This window comes from Sturnira hondurensis, unplaced genomic scaffold (genome assembly GCF_014824575.4).
Source record: "Sturnira hondurensis isolate 20B ecotype Veracruz unplaced genomic scaffold, ASM1482457v3 Scaffold0006413, whole genome shotgun sequence".
NCBI classification, from domain to species: domain Eukaryota; kingdom Metazoa; phylum Chordata; class Mammalia; order Chiroptera; family Phyllostomidae; genus Sturnira; species Sturnira hondurensis.
In genome coordinates this window covers 11196565-11205496 of record NW_028079044.1, presented here as the reverse complement: position 1 = coordinate 11205496, position 8932 = coordinate 11196565, and positions in this window count along the sequence as shown.

The window sequence follows — 8932 nt, the reverse complement described above, 5'->3', positions numbered from 1 at the left end:
CAAGATTGCTCTATCCAGCCAAGCTTTCATTTAGAATGGAAGGGTAGATAAAGTGCTTCTCAGATAAGGTCAAGTTCAAGGAGTTCATCATCACCAAGCCCATATTTTATGAAATGTTCAAGGGACTTATCTAAGAAAAAGAAGATAAAAAATATGTATAGTGAAATGACAGCAAACTTACAATTATTAACAACCACACTTAAAACAAAAACTGAAACAAACTAAGCCAACAACTAGAACAGGAACAGAACCACAGAAATGGAGATCACATGCAGGTTTAGCAACAGGGGAGTGGGAGGAGGAGAGGGGGGAGAAAGGTACAGAGAATAAGAAGCATAGAAAATAGGCAGGGGGAGGGCAAGAATAGTATGGGAAATGTAAAAGCTAAAGAACTTAAGACACATGGACATGAACTAAAGGGGGGGAATGTGGGAGGGAGAGGGTGTGCAGGGTGGAGGGGAATGAATGGGGGAAATGGGACAATTGTAATAACATAATTAACAAAATATATATTTTTAAAAACTGTACACATCACATTTCATTTTTCTACTCATTTTCCCAGAACAACTCGGGAGTCACTTCCCTTTCTGGTAAAGGTTGTTCTTCATTCTGGTTTAAGTGTCCCTCCTTGGTGTTGAGGGGGAGTATGTTTACACCTCCACACAACACTGTTTGGCTTGTTGTTGTGACTTGTGTCTATATCTGTCTCCCTTGCCATATTTTGTTTTCTACTTTATTTGCCTTTTCTGTGAAATAAATGTTCATTTCAAAATATTTATTGTCTTGTGTGTTTCATGCATCAGTTGACACCTAAATTATACATTTCTTAGAGATAGATAGCTCAGCCATGTGAGCAATTACCTTCAAGTCACAAAACGCTCTTTTGTATTAATTTGTATTGGAAGAGAGTGCAGGAATTAATTAAACATGTCTATAGATGCCTGGTGTTTATTCACTGACAATGAGCCGGAATTATTACCTCACTTTAAGCCTTTCTCTGGTGATTTGTTTACAGAGACTTGTGCTAAATAGCTGAATTGTTGTCATGACCCTTTGCCTAGATCTTTTCAAAACAGTAATTAGACTTGAATTTTACATAACAAAACACACACAAAATCACATAACCAGGAGAGAAACTGAAAACAATACTTAGAATTTTAAGCTTGCACATGCATTAATATTGGGTTTACAGTAATGGGCAAAGCCCATGATTTTGTTACACAAAAATAATTAAATCTGACCAGTTGTAAGTACCTAAGTGGGTATGGTTACCAAACTGTGATAATATGTATGTAGAATAGACTAATAACTTTAAATGAGCTTGATCAATAAGGATCCTTTCAGTAAATCAAAGAATTAATCACTTTTTGCTGTTTGGTGACTCCACAGTTTCAGGTCCCCAAGTGGGAGTAGCTCTTAAAGCAAAAGTGACAGCACCATTATCATTTGTAAATTTCCACTAACAAGCCAGGCTGGCAGGGTCTGTTGGTGCTTGGACTGTGACCTTTCTAGCTGCATAGTATTTGTCATTGTTTTGTTCGTGAGCATCTATATATGCCATGGAAGTTTTGAGGAGTTTCAGAAAAAAGAAAAAAACAACTGAAACTAAAAAGGAAATCAGAAGCAAAAAGCCAGAAAGTACTTCCTGAGCCCTTTCTTTGTGATTTCAGGACTTCTGAGACCTTGAAAGATTGATTTCTTCTCACTCAGGTTTCTTATAAAATTAGCTTTGGCTCATACATCTGTAACACAGTAGTTACTTTTACAAGATAAGCAGTACAGGGGAAATGTATCTGAGGGGGGAATCGAGTGCTGGAAGCTCAAGAGACACTTATAAGGTCACAGGACAAAGCTGGTAAGTAAAGTAGCCCTACTGTAGACCTGCAAATAGCAAAAGGTCTGCTTTGGGTTAATTTCAGTGTATCTTTCATCACATTTCACTTTTCTTCTCAGCCAGCATTAAATATAATTGGGCCTTCCTGAAACCTCTTCTGTGAGAGCCTTTTGAATTGCTCAGCTGAAGAGCAATCATCATTCAAGTTGTGAAATTTGAACTTTGTATTTCAGCATCCACTTCCCTCTAATGGTCCTGGAGACTGTACTAAGGCCACAGTAACAACTGTATTAACCAGTTCTTCATGTTCACATCTACTTATTCCTAGAGACCAAATGTGCTTTCAGATAAGCACTGCTGACTATCTGAGCTGGAAGGAATATTACAGCCTTTTCAGTTCAATCCTCTCACTTTATACAAGGGGTCCCCGAGGCTCAGAAAGCCTCCTAAAGATCCAGCAGGTTCTTTGGACACAGAGCTGTAATTAGAATCAAGTGTCTCAAATAATCTAGATTCCTAATCTAGAGCTCTTTATACTCTGTGACTAAAAGCCAGAATAATTTCTCACTTATACAGTCAGAGAAAGTCTCTGTGAATTAATTAATCTTTTTATTTGGATATGTTAGTCTTTTAAAAGAGGCAGAAAACTCATTTAACTCCAATGTATGTCAGCATTGTGAAAGTGCTCAAAAATAAACTTCCCTATGAAGTATCTTAGAGATGTCTTCTAAAACAGTTTGATGAGACTGGCCTATAAAACTGCTCAATGATCCACAAATTATGAATTTTCAAGAGAACATTAACTGGGACTATTAACCTTTTACCTGATTATCAAAATGCTGTGTTGATCGACCTGTTTCAACAACATTCCCATCAAGTCGGTCAGATCACTGGGGTTCCTCCCTGTTGTGCTCCAAGGGGGTGCAGCAGTTCAATGGGCAAGTTCAAAGGCCCACAGAATGCCTGTGGAACACACAAGGTCTCCGCTTGATACTTTTCCCTAAGCATGGACTCAGCATTTCCCAAGTATGTCCCTTAGAATGTTAACTTGCATTTGAAAAAACAGTTCCATGGTTAAGCAAATTTAAGAAACATAGTTAACCTATTTCCTTTTACTATGCTAATTTACTTACTCATTCAACCAATATTTGCTGATTGCCTACTCTAGGGTCAGGCACTGTTTTAGGTGCTTAGGATACAAAGGTGGACAAAAAAGACACACCTCTGCTCTCTCATGCACCTTACAGACGATATGATTTATGTAGGTATTTCTTTCTGTTGAATGAATTCTTTAATTAATGGCCACTTAAAAATTCATTCTTAAGTTAAATTCCCAGAAAGGGGACAATGAATTGCATAATTAATAATTTGCAATAATAGGAAATACTTTGAAGGAAAAACCCAAAGTGCTCTGGGAGGATATGATAAGAGGATTTATTAAGGACTTATTACCAGAATCTCTTGTGGAATGTTGCTTATTCTTAATGAGATTCAGATCTGGCGGTGCATAGGGAGAACTTGGTATTTTGAAAGTCCCTCCTGATGCTTCCAGTCTTCTCCACAGCCTTCCCTTTCCTTTGGAAGAACCCACCCTGGAGTTCCAACCCCAGGCGGAGCAAAAACCGAGCATGTTCTTCCCATGGCCAAGTGTTTTAGGTGAGAAAGAAGCAGCGCTTGGCCCACCAGGGCCAAGTGACAGAAACTTAATCAGGAGGGAGTGATGCAAGGCTGTCACCATTAAAAGATTCTGACATTTCCTTTAAACTTGACATCTAAGCAGACATTTTCTGAAATGTAAAAAATATTCACTGTGTCAAAAACCATGCAAATGTTTATACCCTTTGATTCAGCAATCCCAGTTCTAGGAATTTAACTTAAAAATTAGTTCAATGGGTGTGTTTTCTCTGGAGCATACCAACTTCTTCCTTCCTTCCTAGGCATGCTCTTTTACTTTTACTTTCACTTTTAGAGTTCCTAAACTCTAAGGGTCCCTGCAGGACTTGCAACCAGGGAGCAACTGGCAGCAGCAGCTCATCCTGGGCTTACTACCTGAATCTGTCTCCAAGACCCCCTTTCCTCCGGCCTCTCAGTGAGCTAACAGCAGCCCCGCCATCATTCCCTTCTTTCCTATAAGATTTCTAGGGAGCCAAAGCAGAATACCACCTAGGCTCTCTCCTGTTGCTTCTTCTATCCTAAACTTTTCAGTGAGCTAAAAGCAGCCCTGCCTTGGCTCACTTCTTTCACTGTGACTTTCACTGCTCAGTGAGTCCACACAACCCAGCATGGCCCACATCTCTCCTACAATGTGTCCAGAGAACCAAAGCAGAGCACTGCCTAGGCTATCTCCTGCTGCTGCTGCTTCCCTAAGCCCTTCCTTTGTTTCACTATCCCCGGCTTTAACAAACATACTCTCAATAAAATTAATTCAACAGAAGAAAAAAGCTATACATGTCAAGTTGGTCATTGCAATGTTTAGTATAATAATAAGAAGAAAAGAGCAAACAATCTAAATATTCTACATTTGAGAAGCTGTTAGATCGTGGTACATCAGTTTGTTAGAATGGTTAACTTATGGCTATTCTATCAATGGTGGAAAAATACATGGTAATGGCAAATGAAAAGAATACAAAATTGTATGCTAAGGAATACAGGCTATCCAAAAATGGGTATGCAAAACACAGATGTTGAGGTAAAATGGAATAAATTTGCTAGGGGTAGAACAACAGGATAGAGTCCCATTATGAACTGGCTTAAGCAAAAAAGGAAAACATTCACTGGCTTAAATAACTAAGCCTTTGGTAAAGCAGGGGTGGCACTGGCCTTAGCAATGTCTTAAAAGAGGAACACAGCCCTGACTGGTGTGAATCAGTGGATTGAGCCCTACTCTGTCAACCAAAAGATTGCCTGTTCAATTTCCAGTCAGGTACATGTCTGGGTTGCAGGCCAGGTCTCTGGTTGGGGGCATGCAAGAGGCAACCAATTGATGTATCTCTCATACCCCGATGTTTCCCTCTTTCTCCCTCCCTCCCTCTCTCTAAAAGTAAATAAATAATTTTTTTAAAGAGGGACACAAATTGCTATTGGAACCTTGTATCCCTCTCTCTCTTCACTTCTGTGTAGTGAAGTCTCTCTTCTCTCAACCCTGCTTCTCTGGAAGATGAGATCTTCATTCTTCCAAGATGAATTTAGATCCCTCTAAACTCATATTCTTTTATCATCTGACTAGGATGAAAGTGCTTGCTCAGCTCCGGTTTAAGAACAACTCTGGGGAACAGTTGTGATTGGCCTGGCTTGTCATGTGGCCATCCCTGGGTCAACAATGGCCAGGCTGCCATGATGGGTACCCACCTCTCAACCAACTGTGTAGTAAAAAATCTGGGTTAAGAAGTAAGCAACTTTAGCCCTGGCTGGTGTAGCTCAGTGGATTGAGCACGGGCCTGTGAATCAAAAGATCGTGGTTCAATTCCCAGTCAGGGCACATGCCTGGGTTGCAGGCCAATTCCCAGCAGGGGCCAGTTCCCAGCAGGGGATGCATGAGAAGCAACCATGCGTTGATATTTCTCTCCCTCTCTCCTTCCCTTCCCTTCTAAAAGATAAATAAATATAATTTTTTAAAAAAGAAGTAAGCAACTTCCATTAGGATCTTGTGTCTAGAGGAATGAGGAAGCATTTCTCTAGAAGAAGAGAGGTACTGCTCCCATGGAAATTAATTGTTCTATTTAACATTTTAGAAAGATATCTCATTTCTCTGGTGCTACTCCCAGGAGCAGATTATGATTTTCTGATACAGCATGCTTTATTATAATGTCACATGGTACAGTGGCACTAAATGCCAGAGAAATGGATTCTCATAGATCTACCATGAATCAGCTGTGTGTCCTTGGGCTAGTCTTTGTTAAAGTAAGAAATGTCCAGACCTGTACAGAATTTTTACTAGTTTATATGAGCTCTGGCTGGTGTGGCTCAGTGGATTGAGTGCCAGTCAGCAAACTGAAAGGTCACTGGTTCCATTCCCAGTCAGGCACATGCCTAGGTTGTGAGCCAGGTCCTCAACTGGGGACCATGCAAGAGGCAACCAATCGATGTTTCTCTTGTACATCAGTGTTTCTCTCACTCTTTCTCCATTCCTTCCCCTCTCTCCAAAACTAAATAAAAATAAAAATAATTTTTTTAAAAAAGAGTTTATATGAGCCAAACTAATAACATATACCAGGAAGAAAGGTCTCACATGCTTGAGAGAATGACAGTTTGCAGTTTCTTTCATTTGGAATTAAGGAAGGAATGTCAGGAAGATTACATGAAGGTAGGAGAAAGTAAGGCAGGGTTTGGATTATAGGATTGTTAATAAGATTACGTGCTCTCTTGTGGGTGGTTGCACCTCTGAAGGGTCTGGAAAAGAGGATTACTCTGACGTATCATTTCAAAAGGTATGTTAACCTAGATACACAAGAACAATGGAAAGGGCTTGCTTAAGTCAAAGGTAAGCTTATTACTAAAAAGGTATATGCCTCAGGTGTGACTATCCCCACCCATGACCTGCCCAATTAGGAATTTATGATAAGATTACTTTCTATCACTCGATTTAAATAATTTCTTTTTGTCTACATCCTTAAATGTCTCTGGATTTCAATTTCTTCATCAGTCAGAATAGAGTCATCCCCATGAGGGCAGGAACCAAGTCTGTTTGAAATGGAGATTTGCTTTTGGAAACACCTGTAGGGCTTGGGTTGGCAGAAAAACTTGAACTACGATATGGTTGCAACAAAGACCTTAGCTGATCCCATAGGATGCTCTGGATTTAAAACGCCTCTCAGAGTTATCACAAATTTCAGCAAACGGGCCTAGTTTGTATGTCCTTTTAGACTGACTGTGGGCTATATGCCTGGCGAGCGCTGGGGCGGGGGCTTAAATTTGAGCAAAGCAGTTCCCTCAGCCTCAGGCCAATTTCTGGAGAGCGGCTCACCTAAAAATTGATAGCAGCCAATAAACCCAGCTACTGGGAAAATGAATGCCAAAGTCCTGAAGGAAGATATTTGGGCAGCACAGTGCAGCATCTACTACAATCAATATATTCTTGGCACCAATAAGTATAGTACCAAGCATAAGGTAGATGCTCATTAAATATTTGTTAAGTGAATAAATTATAAAAATGGAAGGTGTAGATTAGATAATCCCTTTCAGCAATATTATATAAATCCATCTGTTTCCTAGAAGATATGTAGAAAAGGTGGTGAATCAAAATCCTCAGTTTTGTTATTGTTTTAACTTAAAGGAGTGAGAATAGTAAGAGGAGATGAATGTGTACTAAAATCAATATTGACTGACCTGTTTGGCTAGAAAATATAGAGCATTCTTTGTGATTGAGCTAGCAGTAGAAAGCATTAGGGAAGCAATTATTAATACTGTAGATATTATACAGACTCAAACTCTGCTGTCCAACACAGTAGCTACTAGCCATAGAAGGCTATTTAAATGAATTAAAATTAATTAAAGTTTAAAATTTATTTCCTTAACCACACCAGTCACATTTCAAATGCTCAGTAGCCACATGTGGCTATTGGCTACCACCATGAAACAGTGAAGATACAAAATGCTCCATCACTGCAGAAAGTTCTGTTGAACAGAACTGCATACAGTGAATAGGTATGGCCTTTTTTTTTTTTACTTCCTTTCAGTAAAAATTTAGTTTATGCTCATGAATTCTGCTGCTCATTATTGTGAGAGTGCTGGAACTGGACCCAGAAATTTTAAAGGCTTGGGCAAAAAAGGATTACCCTGTCCCTAGTTTCTTGGAAATCCAAGTAGTACAGGACACTGCTAAAATGGAATAAATATCAATCGTCATTTCTTCCTGTTTCTGCCATCTGGATCATCTGCATAACCAAGACGAATAGCCCTGGGTTTCTGAAATGTGCTCTTCTCCTGCCTTCCGCAGTGAGGCAGGCCCTCAAGCCTCAAACTGTCAAGGTTTAAGCATATGACAACCAGATTTGTGTCCTTTTTAAAGTACCTCCTAAGAATCTAGGCTGTAGCCCTGAGTCTGATATAGTAAAACACAGAAGAAATGTTATCCCTCTTTTTTCCATTAATTTATTTGACCTAATATTTTATTGAAAACTTTGAACATATACAAAAGTAGCATATTCATGTAATGAATTCCCAAGTATCCATTAAGGAGCCTTAATAGCTATTACTATATTTTGCTGAATGTAATGTGTACTTTTTTGCCCAAATTTTTTAGGGAAATTAGGATTATATGTAGGTAGCACCTGAAATATCTTGTACCTGTCTTGCATTTTGTAATTATTTGTTACATAAAATTTCTTGCATCATATGTTCAAAAATAAATGCTAAAATTCATTTATAATACAAAAAACAAGTATCTAAATATAAATATATAAAAATTGAAATGAAAGATTTTTTTCCTTAAACTTCGGGCCAAAAACGCAGGTGTGCATTATACAAAGCAAAATACATATATCAGAGCCCACCTTGTTTAATTTACCTACCCGCCCACTCTCTCCACCCAGGATTAACTTTAATCGAATTGCAAACACCAAGTCATTTCATCTGTAAATATTTTCCTATGTATCTCTAAGAGATAGGGATGCATTTAAAAAGTAATATTAACTGCTCTGACTGGGTAGCTCAACTGATTGGAGTATCATTCTGATACTCTAAAGTCACAGATTTGACCCCAGGTCAGGGCACATATAGGAGTCAACCAGGGAATGCATAAATAGGTGGAACAACAAATCAATGTTTCCTTCTTTATTTCTCTCTCTCAAATCAACAAAATAAAAATGAAAATTTTAAATGGTAATAATATTAACCACCACAACATACAATGCCTTTAAAAAAACCCTAATAATTCCTTAATATCTTCAAATATCCAGTCATCCAAGCATGGTCCACACAATGCCAATGGTTCATGTATGTTTTAAGTCTTATAGAAATCTTCCAGCTCTCTTTTTATTCCTTATAACTTTTCATAGAGGAAGACAAGTCTTTTGTTCTGTAAAGATTTTTAGAGCCTGGACTTTGTTCCTTGCATCCCTGTGGCATAATTTAACATGATCCTTTGTCCATTTTGTTTCC